Source organism: Eschrichtius robustus, chromosome 16, assembly GCF_028021215.1.
Source record: "Eschrichtius robustus isolate mEscRob2 chromosome 16, mEscRob2.pri, whole genome shotgun sequence".
NCBI lineage: Eukaryota > Metazoa > Chordata > Mammalia > Artiodactyla > Eschrichtiidae > Eschrichtius > Eschrichtius robustus.
Genome location: NC_090839.1, coordinates 53421237 through 53433569, shown reverse-complemented (window position 1 = coordinate 53433569; position 12333 = coordinate 53421237). Strand labels below are relative to the sequence as shown.

At 45.8% G+C, this 12333-nt stretch overlaps 1 protein-coding gene across 2 annotated transcripts in view; it reads right to left on the bottom strand.

The window, feature by feature from the left end:
- The window catches only part of PDPK1 (3-phosphoinositide dependent protein kinase 1), an 80501-nt gene that overhangs the window by 53769 nt on the left and 14399 nt on the right, over positions 1 to 12333 (bottom strand). The window lies entirely within an intron of this gene.

Here is a 12333-nt window from a genome sequence, read left to right as displayed (position 1 = left end):
AGCCGGACCGACCCCACACACAGGTACCAACCAGGCGGCAGCCCTTGGCTCGCAACTCTGTCCATTTCTGGTGGACATGCAGAAATCAACCACGAGGTGCGCTGAAAATCAACATGCTGTCTCAACAGAGCTGGACCTGCCTCCAGACCTATGACACCGAGCAGCATCTGGCTGGGCAATGACAAGGTAGGAGGTAGAGCATCGTGCTGGATAAAACCTGCTCACGTCCTCCCTGACACCCGTCCATGATAAGCGCCACAGAAAATGCCCAGGCCACCTGTATACTTCCCAGAACCTGTCACAAGGTAAAGGTTGGAGCACAGGATTTTCCCATCTGTAAACATTAATGCACCTGATGCCAACTCTTACTTTTACAAGATGCCTGGCAAGTTCATCCAGCCCAAAAGCACAACTTCAATGAGAGGTTTGAAGGCAGCTGATAAGCCTCTCTTTAAGGGATACACACCACCTTAGTATAAATTAACATAAACTAGTAAGCCGTCTTTCTTTGTCATCGGCAGCTGGCTGAAACTGTCAGCATGCTCTGGACAGGTGTAGAATGTTCTGGAGCCTGAGCTAAACCATGCCCGCTTCAGTTTGGTGGGCACTGAAGTAAAAAGCTTGACTACAGTCAGAGGAGAGAAACAGTGTGTGTGCTCTGGAGACGCCGGCAGGTGGAAACGTGACCCTGGGGCCAGGCTGAGAGGGGGCAGGGAGAGAATGTTGTATGTCTACACACATATACCAGCCGGCCTCACCCCCAGAGCACAACCACCATCCCCCTCCACCTCAAATGCCCAGGACTCCGCCACTGCCCCCAGGAACCTCTCCACCCCTTCATCCCCGCCACACACAGCAGGCACATTTTGCTGTTTGCCACAGCTTATAGCGCATCCCGCAGCGCAGTGCGCACAGTCCCAGGAGGGTCAAGGGGAGCGCCAAGACCTTTAACTCACTAGCACAGACAGCTCTGGAGTGACTAGATGTGGAGTGACTTCTGTAAAGTACACCCTGTTCTCCAAAGCCATGCTTTTCTGTTATGTCATAAGAATATATGCACTCATTTTGCTCATCAGTGTTTCTCAAAAAAGGTAAATTAACTACATTTTTAACCCAGTTACTCAACAAACATGGCTGCTGTGCTAGCGACGGTCCAGGGACTTGGCTGTAAGGCAGACGTGGCCCCTACCCCTAGGAAGCTACATCCCAACAGAGTGACAGACCCAGTATCATTTACAGAACTAGCAAATTAAAGCTGTGAGGGCAGCCATGGCAGAAGTGGATGAGTGCTGTGAGGCCGGAGCATGGGTTGGGGAGGGGCTGGGAGAGGGTGCTGGGGGGGTAGGGGGGAGCGGCCAGAGGGCTGCAGCAGGTCCAGGGGAGGGTGACAGCGGCTTAGATGTGCTGCAGTGGCAGGAAGGGGAATACTCATATACAGAATATGAAATATAATAATAGCTAATCATGCATCACGCGTTTCAAAATTTCACTTTCCCCTAATGTTTCAGATTCAAAATTCAGATTCAGCAGCCTTTATGAGTCAGAAGGAAAAACCAGTCATTCTGAAATCAACATCCAAGTGTAGAATGAACTCCGGATTTCTGAAATGGCAATACAGATGATGTAATACAGACAGACATACACACATACCTGCTTTTCCACCACATGCTTTATAAGAAACGGCAGGGCCACCACCAGCAGTTCATAGCAGCTTCAGTGATTTAAGGTAAATGCAGTACCCTCAAGACCACACTGTTTTATCCACTTCATCAACAAATATTCACTGGGCACCTACTGTGTGCCATGCACTGTTCTAGACACTGAAGATACAGCAAAAAACAAAACTGAGCCCATGCCCTCAAGAAGCCCACATTCTAGTAGGAGCAGACAGACTCCCCCCAAAAAACAAAAACCAGGTAAAATCTACAGTGTGTCAAATGGTGATAAATAACTGTGAGAAAAATACAGCAGGGAAGGAAGATGGGAGTGGTACAAACTTAAATAATCAGAGAAGCCCTTACTAGGAAGGTGACATCTGAACAAAGACCCGAGGAGGTGGGGAAAGCCTTCCCAGGAGAGGACTGGGCAATGAGAAAGCCCAGAGGCAGGAGCAGCTCTAGACTCACAACAGTCCAGCTTGGCCCTCTGGACGGGCCACCTCCAGACAGAACCTCTGGATGCCAGGCAGGACCTCAGGGTCCCTGAAACACTCCTCCTGGGGTCACTTCTGGGCACCTCAAACCACAAGGGTGGAAGCCTGAGCAATGGGACTTCCCATAAGAGTCCTGGTGCCTCCTGAACCAGAGTCGGATGCCAGCCTAACCCTGGCTGTACTGTCCCTCATCAGACCTGGGCTGGAAGATGCTGGACACCAGACCACTGCCGCTCTGGAAGCGCCACAGCAGCATCCGCTCTGCTCCAGCTTTATGGGCATGATGACACAGGGACTTGTCATGGGCAGCCTTTCTCCTTTGTGGAATTCCGCAATTTCCTTCCTGCCTCGGCCAGAGCACGCCAGCCAAGTACCTCAGTGCAGGACCAGCTCTCATGGCCCCTGATGGAGAGATGTTCATAGTGACAACTCAGTGCTCATGCTTTCTCTTCCTGTAGTGATAAGTCGCTGGCATGGGTATGTTTTAATGAACAGTTTCACTTCTGCAGTTAAAATGATGCTCAAAATATTACCTTTTAAAGCACTTTAAAAGCATCAATTATAAAATGAAAAACCTAAGAAAAAAGCCCTCTTCCAGTGTGAAAAGCCCAAATGTTTATTTGTACTACAGCTATTATTCTAAAGGGCTGATTTTTTTCACATTTGAGGTGGTAATTAAGCTGCATAAACAGCACTCTCAGACGATCTGCCATGATCTGGAGGACACTCACTATACGGTGGCCCAGGGGCAGAGGTGGGGGTCAGGCTCCCAAGGAGCTCCTTCCAGCCCTCCAGCCCTGGGCCCTGCGGAGGCAGTGCAGCCCTGTGTGCCCAGGCAACCCAGGGCCTTGGGAGAGTCACTCCCTCCCAGCAGAGCCCAATCAGCTTACCACCCACTTGGTGACCCAAAATTATGGTAAGTAAATACATCTGGTTACTCAACAGCTTCTGAAATTTAAGTCTCTGGAGAAATTTAAAGCAACAATACCCTGTCCCCCATCCTCGCCCTCCCTAATAAAATGGAGCTGGTCACAAGTTCTCAAGAACACGGCTCTCTACCTGGTCCTGTAGGCACTGTGTCACCACAAGTCATGACTGCTGGCCTTTCCTACACACTCAGGTACACCCCAAATGCAAGCACCTCACACCCAAGAGAAGGCTGGGAGTTGCAGCCTGCCTCACCAACAGCTTCACACCAGTGGCTCCCTGTGGCCAAGGCCTCGCACTGACCAGGCCAGGCCCCAACCCCCACCCTTTCTCCCCCACTTCCCGGTACCAGCATCCTTTAAATCCCCCCACAGGACAGGACCCCTTCTGTGCTCCTCTCTCCTGCTTCCTGTGTGGCTGTCAGAACAAGCTTCCATAACTGCATGAAGTGGGAGCCATGTCTGTGGCTCAGCTCTACTGCGAACAAGGAAGGACAGCTGTTCTCAACTGCACTTGGCCAGGAAAACCAGCGCCACGAACATCCAGCACCTGGGATGTCTCCGGAAAAGTGGGTCACACCCCCACAACTGCACTCAACACGCACCTTGTCCTGCACCTGTCACTGTGTCGCGTGACTGAGCAAGCAGGAGGGCGCCTGTGTGCTCACAGCCTCCCCAGAGCAGGACCACGACACCCTTCCGCAAGAGCATCTCTTGTAAGGAAGACAAACCCAAGTCTTAAACAACTGACTTCCAAATGAACTTGTAAAAATACTGCCCATAAACTGGGCATTTTCTGTAGACTTCAACTGGTTTCACACCAATTTGTATATAAAAGCTTAGGATTTTCAACTTCTTTGACTTTTTGAGTGTTGAGTTCAGCAGTCTCCTCTTAGAGGTAGAAACCCTCAAGGGAAAATTAATTTGCGATGGAATTACATTTTCGTATCCACCAAAAACACATCAAGGTTCAATTTAACTATGCAATACATTGCTCAACCACTAAGAGAATTTAGGAAAATATGAACATCAAAATATCCAGTATCCAACATTCAAAACTGCTAAATGTGACATATTTGATTGACAAATAGATTAAAATGCAAATGAATTTGGGGCAAAGGAAAACAATGACCCACAGATTTCTTTTCTACCTCCATCAAGTCTCCAATACTAGACACCTCACCTCTTCCAAAGCTGCAGACAACAACTTCACTAACCCTTAGGAGACTAAACTGCCAGGTAAATGGAAGCTTATTTTTAAAATACAGAGTCATATATTTTTAAAGCGCACCTCAGACCTTAATTACCTGGTGGCAAGACAGTATTGCGAGGGTCAGATGAGGAAGTGGAGAGAGGAGGCAACTCAGCAGGTTTCAGAAGGCATTGCAAGTGTGTAGGGGAGAAGCCACAGCCAGTGGCCTCGGTGGCTTCCCAAGGCTCCTGCTGTGTCTAAACATGGGGTAGGGTTCAGCTGAAGAGATGATTTCTTCTCCAAAATGGTTCAGAGAGGTTGTGTTAGGAAGGAAGACTCATGGTTTCTCCTCCTCTGTTTTGAAATATAGTTTAAAACACTTTACAATGAAAAGTGATTTATCTGTTCATTCTATTAACAGATATTCACTTAGCACCTACCAGGAGCCCAATCTTACTTGAGCCCTAGGGACTAGAAGGAGAAAAGAAAACAGCAAACAGCCCCTGAGTCAGCACCAGGAAGCAGACGAGTTGACTTCAGGGGAAAAGGGTTGACTGATGTTCCTCAGATCCCTCTGGATCTTTCTTTATGTCTTTATCTCTTTAGGAAGGATAAAGTGCAAATTAAGCAAGGATTTCATATGAAGAAGAAGCTTGGGAGTTTGAAGCTAGACTCAGGGTTGGTGTGATGAGAAACAGTCTTTCATCCTGAGGAGGGAGCCTGTCATTCCGCACCAGAGCCAAGGATTCAAACCTCAGGGCCTACACACCCCGTATTTAAGCAATCGCAACTAGATGCTTTAAACATGTCTTGGCTCTTAAGAGTTTAAAACTTCTACCTACAAACCTGCTGAGGAAGAATCTGACGTCACAAGAATAAATAGTTGCAAATGCTTAATCATTAGTTACTAAACTGTCCAAACCTTTTGCATATGAATAGTTGCTGCCTCCGACAAACAAGTTACAGGTACAAGTACAGAAGTTACCACCAAACTGTGAGAACTTGCACTCTGCCAGGTTGGGACCCCAGCTCTGCTCCTGACCGGCCATCTGACCTTGAATACACTAAGTCACCTCTCTGTGGCTCAGACTTCACCTAATGGTCAGGGACAAGGAGAACCGGACCTTCCAGGCTTGCTATGAGGATTTAATGAGTTAATCTACACAAAGCACTCAAGCTGACTCGGAGGGAGCACGCTATAAACAGTTTTTTTGGTTTGTTTGTTTTTTAATCAATTTATTTATTTTATTTATTTATTTTTCGCTGTGTTAGGTCTTCGTTGCTCCACACAGGCTTTCTCTAGTTGCGGCGAGCGGGGGCTACTCTTCGTTGCGGTGCGCGGGCTTCTCATTGTGGTGGCTTCTTCTGTTGCGGAGCACGGGCTCTAGGCGCGCTGGCTTCAGTAGTTGTGGCATGCAGGCTCAGTAGTTGTGGTTCGCGGGCTCAGTAGTTGTGGCTCGCGGGCTCTAGAGCACAGGCTCAGTAGCTGTGGAGCACGGGCTTAGTTGCTCTGCGGCATGTGGGATCTTCCCAGACCAGGGCTTGAACCCATGTCCCCTACGTTGTCAGGTGGATTCTTAACCACTGCGCCACCAGGGAAGCCCCTATAAGCAGTTTTATGATTAAATAACACAGAAGACAAACACACACACACACACACACACACACACACACACACACACACACAGGTTTTCCCAACCAAGGGTCATCAGATCATAAAATAAGCTCTTCAAGACCAAAATGAAACCCATCCCCCTTCCACATACTATATTTATCTGTGAGTAAACTGAATTAACTATATACTGAATTAGGAGGCCCAATTCTAACTGTGAGGCAGACAAAATGATACAGGAAGGCTGAGCTCCCTAACACACTGGGAGAGGAATCAAGATCAAAATCAGGGCCTTCTATGGTCAAGATGCTGTCACGCAGCTTAAGACTCCAGCCAGCAAGAGAAAGGATCCCAAACTCAAAAGGCTAAGCTGCCTTTAAATGCTGCCTGGGCGGAGTGTGCTCTGAAAGGCCCTCTACCGGTACAGCCAACACACCGCACAGAGGAACACCTCCCTCTAGGCCCCTGCATAAAGGGGGGTGGTAGACTGCCACAAAATCTGACCAGCTCATCCCCAAAGGGACACTGCTCTCAAGTCAGTTGTGCTCACTGGCAAAGAACATTCTGGTAAGAACCTCCTCTCACCTCAAGAAAGTCCACAAAGCTAGGCCCAGCACAGAAAACCTGGCAGAGGCAGGGACAGCAATCACTGCCACCTTCCCCAAACCCCAGACCTCTACCATGAAGAACTAGAGTGAAGGAGCAAAATCGAGGACCCAAGGTAACTTAGCTGAAATCATGGGTAACCATGGGTAAGCCACACTCTCTCTGAGCCATAATTTACTAGTCTGTGAAGTGAGTTGTATAACACTAACCCACCCCTTGAGGGCTGCTGGGTGCCCACAACAGTCAGGAGCTCAAAGTTACTTTGTGAAATACATCTGTCTTGTGTTCACAGGGCAGACCAGGCATGGCTACTGCCTAAAGTGGTGGGAGGGGATTGCGGGGCATGGGTGCTTGTAACACAGACCATGCCACATGCTCCGCCCACATTAACCTTCAACCACAGGCAGACCGGGAGCTGGCCCACATGACACAAATGGTCACCAATGCTCTTGTGCAGCTCGACACACAGCAAAATGCAGCTCATCCTAACCAGCATGGAACTACACTTAGGAGCTCCAGGTGGATGGATGACTGGATTTAAATGAAGACCCGAGTAAGACTTTCTATTGTTCCATGGAGCAGCGTGGAGAAAGTGCACCAGGGGAGGGAGAAGCGTCTAGTGGGTGATCCCCGAGGGTGACCACTTAATCTGTCCTCCCACTCTCTTCTGCAGCCCCTTGGAGCCTCTCACCCAGCGAGAGGCAGATGGAAGAACACAAGGTCACAGCTGCCAGCCGCCTAAAGTCTAGTCCTCAGGCTTAACAGACCCCAAGACTCAGTAAACAATGTCTGAATTTTGCTAATAAACCGGTACCTTCAACATTAACTTTGTGCATACCACAAACATACTATGAAACACTGAAATACAGGATTTCTTTGCTCTTCTAACTTCCTTCCGATACTTTGGAATTGCATAAAGGTACACTTTACATGCCATTAACTTGATTAACATGAACATCAGGATGCAGGTGACTTCTGGGTTGGAAGGGAGGAGATTACAATCAGCAGAACCACTCAGAGGGCTTCTAAGAGCCTAGTAAAATCCTACGTTTAAAACAGGGTGGTGGACAGCGCTTCTCCACACGCTCAGCAAGCTGAGGAGTTCTGAAGAGCCGGGTGTGAGGCCTCTACACGCGACCCCCTGTGAGCAAGTGCAACTAGACTGAGCACAAAGGATAAAAAGGTGGCGTGTTTTTGACCCATCAAAAGGTATATATAGTTCTTTTCAAGGAACATGAACAGCAAGTCGCAGCGAAAGTAGTGTTATGATTTCTTTACCCTGGATGTTTAGTTTCAAACCAGAAGCTGAAAGAACTGCTAAATAACTCAACCCCAAAGGAGAAAATAATCCATTCACCATTCCTGCATTTTAAGGAAGACACTCCCCCACTTCCACAGTGTCTGAAGGAGCTCCTAGTTCCTGGTTGCTGTCTGTCAGTACCTGACGGAACTGGTTTCAAAACTGCATCAAGAATCACAACTGGCTGCTGGACAATCATCGACAGGAAGACACTGGACTTCACGAAGGAGGATACCCCACATTCAAAGACAAGGGAGAAGCCACAATGAGACGGTAGGAGGGGCGCAATCAGAGTAAAATCATATCCCATAACTGGTGGGTGGGTGGGTGACTCACTGACTGGCGAACACTTATACCACAGAAGTCCACCCACTGGAGTGAAGGTTATGAGCCCCGTGTCAGGCTTCCCAACCTGGGGGTCCGGCAACAGGAGGAGGAATTCATAGAGAATCAGACTTTGAAGCCTAGTGGGAATTGATTGCAGGACTTCGACAGGACTGGGGGAAACAGAGACCCCACTCTTGGAGGGCACACACGGAATAGTGTGCGCATCGGGACCCGGGGGAAGGAGCAGTGACCCTGGGGGAGATTGAACCAGACCTACCTGCTGGTGTTGGAGGGTCTCCTGCAGAGGCGGGGGCTGGCTCTGCTTCACCGTGAGGACAAGGACACTGGCAGGAGAGGTTCTGGGAAGTACTCCTTGGCATGAGCCCTCCCAGAGTCTGCCATTAGCCCCACCAAAGAGCCCAGGTAGGCTCCAGTGTTGGGTTGCCTCAGGCAAAACAACCAACAGGGAGGGAACCCAGCCCCACCCATCAACAGTCAAGTGGATTAAAGTTTTACGGAACTCTGACCGCCACAGCAACAGTCAGCTCTACCCACCACCAGAGCCTCCCATCAAGCCTCTTAGATAGCCTCAACCACCAGAGGGCAGACAGCAGAAGCAAGAAAAACTACAATCCTGCAGCCTGTGGAACAAAAACCACATTTACAGAAAGACAGACAAGATGAAAAGACAGAGGGCTATATACCAGATGAAGGAACAAGAAAAAATCCCAGAAAAACAACTAAATGAAGTGGAGATAGGCAACCTTCCAGAAAAAGAATTCAGAATAATGATAGTGAAGATGATCCAGGACCTCGGAATAAGAATGGAGGCAAAGGGGCTTCCCTGGTGGCGCAGTGGTTGAGAATCTGCCTGCCAATGCAGGGGACACGGGTTCGAGCCCTGGTCTGGGAAGATCCCACATGCCGCGGAGCGGCTGGGCCCGTGAGCCACAGTTGCTGAGCCTGTGCGTCTGGAGCCTGTGCTCCGCAACAGGAGGGGCCGGGATAGTGAGAGGCCCGCGCACCGTGATGAGGAGTGGCCCCCGCTTGCCGCAACTGGAGAAAGCCCTCGCACAGAAACGAAGATCCAACACAGCCATAAATAAATAAAAAATAAAAAATTAAAAAAAATAAAAAAAAAAGAATGGAGGCAAAGATTGAGAAGATGCAAGAAATGATTAACAAAGGCCTAGAAGAATTAAAGAACAAACAAACAGAGATGAACAATACAATAACTGAAATGAAAACTACACTAGAAGGAATCAATAGCAGAATAACTGAGGCAGAGGAACGGATAAGTGACCTGGAAGACAGAATGGTGGAATTCACTGCTGCAGAACAGACTAAAGAAAAAACAATGAAAAAAAATGAAGACAGCTTAAGAGATCTCTGGGACAACATTAAGCGCAACAACATGCGCATTATAGGGGTCCCAGAAGGAGAAGAGAGAGAGAGAGAAAGGACCAGAGAAAATATTTGAAGAGATTATAGTCAAAAACTTCCCTAACATGGGAAAGGAAATAGCCACCCAAGTCCAGGAAGCGCAGAGAGTCCCATACAGGATAAACCCAAGGAGAAACACACCGAGACACATAGTAATCAAAGTGGCAAAAATTAAAGACAAAGAAAAATTATTGAAAGCAGCAAGGGAAAACGACAAATAAAACATACAAGGGAACTCCCATAAGGTTAACAGCTGATTTCTCAGCAGAAACTCTACAAGCCAGAAGGGAGTGGCATGATATACTTAAAGTGATGAAAGGGAAGAACCTACAACCAAGATTACTCTACCCAGCAAGGATCGCATTTAGATTTGATGGAGAAATCAAAAGCTTTACAGACAAGCTAAAGCTAAGAGAATTCACCACCACCAAACCAGCTCTACAACAAATGCTAAAGGAACTTCTCTAAGTGGGAAACACAAGAGAAGAAAAGGACCTACAAAAACAAACCCAAAACAATTAAGAAAATGGTCATAGGAACATACATATCGATGATTACCTTAAACGTGAATGGATTAAATGCTCCAACCAAAAGGCACAGGCTTGCTGAATGGATACAAAAACAAGACCCATATATATGCTGTCTACAAGAGACCCACTTTAGACCTAGGGACACATACAGACTGAAAGTGAGGGGATGGAAAAAGATATTCCATGCAAATGGAAATCAAAAGAAAGCTGGAGTAGCTATACTCATATCAGATAAAATAGACTTTAAAATAAAGAATGTTACAAGAGACAAGGAAGGACACTACATAATGATCAAGGGATCAATCCAAGAAGAAGATATAACAATTATAAATATATATGCACCCAACACAGGAGCACCTCAATACATAAGGCAACTGCTAACAGCTATAAAAGAGGAAATTGACAGTAACACAATCATAGTGGGGGACTTTAACACCTCACTTACACCAATGGACAGATCATCCAAAATGAAAATAAATAAGGAAACAGAAGCTTTAAATGACACAATAGACCAGATAGATTTAATTGATACATATAGGACATTCCATCCAAAAACAGCAGATTACACGTTCTTCTCAAGTGCGCACGGAACATTCTCCAGGATAGATCACATCTTGGGTCACAAATCAAGCCTCAGTAAATTTAAGAAAATTGAAATCATATCAAGCATCTTTTCTGACCACAACGCTATGAGATTAGAAATGAATTACAGGGAAAAAAACGTAAAAAAGACAAACACATGGAGGCTAAACAATACGTTACTAAATAACCAAGAGATCACTGAAGAAATCAAAGAGGAAACAAAAAAATACCTAGAGACAAATGACATTGAAAACACGACGATCCAAAACCTATGGGATGCAGCGAAAGCAGTTCTAAGAGGGAAGTTTATAGCTATACAAGCCTACCTAAAGAAACAAGAAAAATCTCAAGTAAACAATCTAACCTTACACCTAAAGAAACTAGAGAAAGAAGAACAAACAAAACCCAAAGTTAGCAGAAGCAAAGAAATCATAAAGATCAGAGCAGAAATAAATGAAATAGAAACAAAGAAAACAATAGCAAAGATCAATAAAACTAAAAGTTGGTTCTTTGAGAAGATAAACAAAATTGATAAGCCATTAGCCAGACTCATCAAGAAAAAGAGGGAGAGGACCCAAATCAATAAAATCAGAAATGAAAAAGGAGAAGTTACAACAGACACTGCAGAAATACAAAGCATCCTAAGAGACTACTACAAGCAACTTTATGCCAATAAAATGGACAACCTGGAAGAAATGGACAAATTCTTAGAAAGGTATAACCTTCCAAGACTGAACCAGGAAGAAACAGAAAATATGAACAGACCAATCACAAGTAATGAAATTGAAACTGTGATTAAAAATCTTCCAACAAACAAAAGTCCAGGACCAGATGGCTTCACAGGTGAATTCTATCAAACATTTAGAGAAGAGCTAACACCTATCCTTCTCAAACTCTTCCAAAAAATTGCAGAGGAAGGAACACTCCCAAACTCATTCTACAAGGCCACCATCACCCTGATACCAAAACCAGACAAAGACACTACAAAAAAAGAAAATTACAGACCAATATCACTGATGAATATAGATGCAAAAATCCTCAACAAAATACTAGCAAACAGAATCCAACAACACATTAAAAGGATCATACACCACGATCAAGTGGGATTTATCCCAGGGATGCAAGGATTCTTCAATATACGCAAATCAATCAATGTGATACACCATATTAACAAATTGAAGAATAAAAACCATATGATCATCTCAATAGATGCAGAAAAAGCTTTCGACAAAATTCAACACCCATTTATGATAAAAACTCTCCAGAAAGTGGGCATAGAGGGAACCTACCTCAACATAATAAAGGCCATATATGACAAACCCACAGCAAACATCATTCTCAATGGTGAAAAACTGAAAGCATTTCCTCTAAGATCAGGAACGAGACAAGGATGTCCACTCTCACCACTATTATTCAACATAGTTCTGGAAGTCCTAGCCACGGCAGTCAGAGAAGAAAAAGAAATAAAAGGAATACAAATTGGAAAAGAAGAAGTAAAACTGTCACTGTTTGCGGATGACATGATACTATCCATAGAGAATCCTAAAACTGCCACCAGAAAACTGCTAGAGCTAATTAATGAATATGGTAAAGTTGCAGGATACAAAATTAATGCACAGAAATCTCTTGCATTCCTATACACTAATGATGAAAAATCTGAAAG